Below are 3433 nucleotides of genomic sequence, written 5' to 3'. Positions count from 1 at the left end.
TTCACAGCCTGTTTTACAGTTATATTCTTAAACTGCCCTGAGTCGCCCCCACAGTGAGACGGGGAGCCTATAAATTTAATTACAGAGATAGTTTGGTTTAGTAGTTAAGGCACCAGATTAGAAACCGGGGGGACTGTGAGTTCTAGTCCCGCTTTAGGCATGAAAGCAGGCTGGGTGACTCTCGGTCAATCACCGGCAGACGGTGAGTTCTAGTGTTGCTTTAGATACGAAACTCAGCTGGGTGACTCTGGGCTAATCAACCAGGAGACAGTGAGTTCTACTCCCACCTTAAGTAAATCCAGCTTAATGACTGTGGGCCAATCACGGGGAGACAGTGAGTTCTAGTCCTGCCTTAGTCATTAAGGCAACCTGATGACTTTGGGCCAATTGTCAGGAGATGATGAGTTCTAGTCCCATCTTAGTCATGAAAACATCTGGGTGACTTTGGGCCACTTGCTATCTCAGTGCAACGCACCTTGCAAGGAAGTTGTTGTGGGGAAAATAGGGGGAAGGACCACAGTTATTACCTACAGTTATTTGTAAAAAGAAGGAAGGAAGGAAATCATAGTTGAGGAAGGGGAAGGAAGGAAGGAAGGAAGGAAGAACAAAAGAAAGAAAGAAAATCATAGATAAGGAAGGGGAAGGGGAAAGAAAGAAAAGGAGGAAAGAAGGAAAGAAAGAAGAAAAGGAAGAAGGAATGAAAGAAATCATAGTTGAGGAAGGGGAAGGAAGGAAGGAAAGAAGGAAGGAAGGAAGGAATCATAGTTGAGGAAGGGGAAGGAAGGAAGGAAAGAAGGAAGGAAGGAAGGAATCATAGTTGAGGAAGGGGAAGGAAGGAAGAAAGAAAGAACAAAAGAAAGAAAGAAAGAAAGAAAGAAAGAAAATCATAGATAAGGAAGGGGAAGGGGAAAGAAAGAAAGGAAGGAAAGAAGGAAAGGAAGAAGGAAAGAAAGAAATCATAGTTGAGGAAGGGGAAGGAAAGAAGGAAGGAAGGAAGAAAGAAAGAAAGAAAGTCATAGATAAGGAAGGGGAAGGGGAAAGAAAGAAAGGAAGGAAAGAAAGAAAGAAGGAAGGAAAGGAAGAAGGAAGGAAATCATAAATGAGGAAGGGAAAGAAAGGAAGACAAAAAGAAAGAGAAAAATAAATCATAGATAAGGAAGGGGAAGGGGAAAGGAAGAAAGGAAGAAAGGAAGAAAGGAAAGAAAGAAGGAAAGAAAAGAAAGAAAGGAGGAAGGAAGGAAATCATAGATAAGGAAGGGAAGGGGAAAGGAAGAAAGGAAGGAAAGAAGAAAAGAAAGAAAGAAGGGAAGGAAGAAGGAAGGAAATCATCATAGATGAGGAAGGGAAAGGAAGGAAGACAAAAAGAAAGAGAAAGAAAGAATAATAAATCATAGCTAAGGAAAGGGAAGGAAGAAAGGAAGGAAAGAAGGAAAGAGAGAAGGAAAGAAAGAAGGAAAGAAAGGAGGAAGGGAGGAAGGAAGAAAGAAAGAAAGAAAGAAAAAGACCTACTACCCAGCTAGGCAGACTCAAGCTTTCCCCATTTCCCTGCCCACTGCCAATAACTTTTGCAATTGTCCTTTCTACAGGGAGGGGCGTCAGCTTGGCTGGTGATGGAATGAAACAGTTCCACGAAATGGGCTTGCCTGCTAAAGGACCCCCAGACTCTTTTGTCCTCTCTCTGCCACCACAACGCACACACAGACACGCACGTTCCAACAAAAGAACACAGGGCAAAAACAACAATGGCCCAGGAACAACCATCGGCTGCCAGAGGGATATGGACAAAAATATCCCCCACTTCCTGCCCCTTATAAAAGACCTGTTGAAGCCACGCTGCCCGTCTTAACAGGAGTGGGGTCTTTTGTGGGGGGGTGTTTAACAGCCCATTCTCAACCGCTTCTCTTTTTTTTAAATTCACATCCCATTGCCTTAATAAAATAAAATAAAATCCATACCAGAGATCAGGAATTTTTGTAAAACCCTGCTATAAACTCACATGGCTGGACTTTAACACTTATTTGAATTCCTGGCTTCATCATGGTTTGTCTCCTAGTTTGCAGCAATTCTACTCATTTTAAGGGGGCCAAAGGCACATTTAGCTGCCTTCGTGTGTGTCTCCCCTCCCCCCAAACACACGCCCTTCGCACAACTGCGCCGCAACTCAACAAAACTGGGACACAAAGTGTGCTGAAGTCCCGTCTTGTAACACCCACCCTTGGGAGCCCAAGGGGTGTGTGTTTGCAACCCACTTTAAAAAAAGAAAACTTAGTAGAATAAGAATAGAATAGAGAATAGAATAGAATAAGATAAAATGAAGAATAGAATAGAATGGAGAATAGAATAGAGTAAGTAGAATAGAGTATAGCATTTTATTAAGCATTTATAGGCCGCCCTTTTCCCTGAGGGGAATAGAATAGAATAGAACAGAATAGAACAGAGAATAAAATAGAATAAAATAAAATAGAGAAGAGGAGAAGAGAACAGAACAGGAATAGAGAATAGAAGAGAATGGAAGAGAACAGAGTAGAACAGCAGGAATAGACAATAGAATAGAACAGAATAGAATAAAATGAAATAGAGAATAGAAGAGAGAATAGAATAGAATAAAACAGAGAATAGAATAGAGAAGATAAGAGAATAGAGAATAGAATAGAATAGAATAGAATATGGAATAGAAGAGAAGAGAGAATAGAATAGAAGATAAGAGAGAAGAGAAGAGAGAATAGAATAGAAGAGAGAAGAGAACAGAAGAGAATGGAAGAGAACAGAGTAGAACAGAACAGAGAATAGAAGAGAACAGAGAATAGAATAAAATAAAGTAGAGAATAGAAGAGAGAAGGGAATAGAGAATAGAATACAGAAGAGGAGAGAAGAGAGAAGAGAGGAGTTGGAAGGGACCTTGAAGGTCTTCTAGTCCAACCCCCTGCTTAGGCAGGAAACCCTACTAGTCTAACGATTACAAGCTGATTTCACTGCCCATGCCCATTCTGATCTTTTAATGATGATTACTGTTCCTTCACACATTCAGCCAGATGTTCAGGCCGCGTATGGCGTTTTTTAAAATTCACCCCAAGGACTTAGGACAGGCAGATGTGGATGTCCGGTGGTGTTTAAAGGTACAGCTGCGGGATGTAAGCTGGAACAGACAAGCTCCTTTTGCAATTGACGGACGGGGATCTGGTCAATGCCGGGTTAATATTCCAGAGGTGCTCCAGATGTTTCAGGATTGCACCTAAAAGCGCCAGTCACTTACTGCTATCCTTTGCCTTTGCGGTCGTTCCTATTCTATTTCTATTGGCAGGTCTTTGTGCTGTGGCTATGCTTACAGTTTCCACGCTATCGCACCCACGCAGGAAAGGAGCAAATTACAAAGGACTATAAAAGCCCCCCCTTTTCCTCCACGGCGGCCAGAGGCAACGGGTTTCACAGACAC

Source organism: Thamnophis elegans, chromosome 4, assembly GCF_009769535.1.
Source record: "Thamnophis elegans isolate rThaEle1 chromosome 4, rThaEle1.pri, whole genome shotgun sequence".
Classification (NCBI taxonomy): domain Eukaryota; kingdom Metazoa; phylum Chordata; class Lepidosauria; order Squamata; family Colubridae; genus Thamnophis; species Thamnophis elegans.
Note: the sequence above shows the minus strand (reverse complement) of the source record.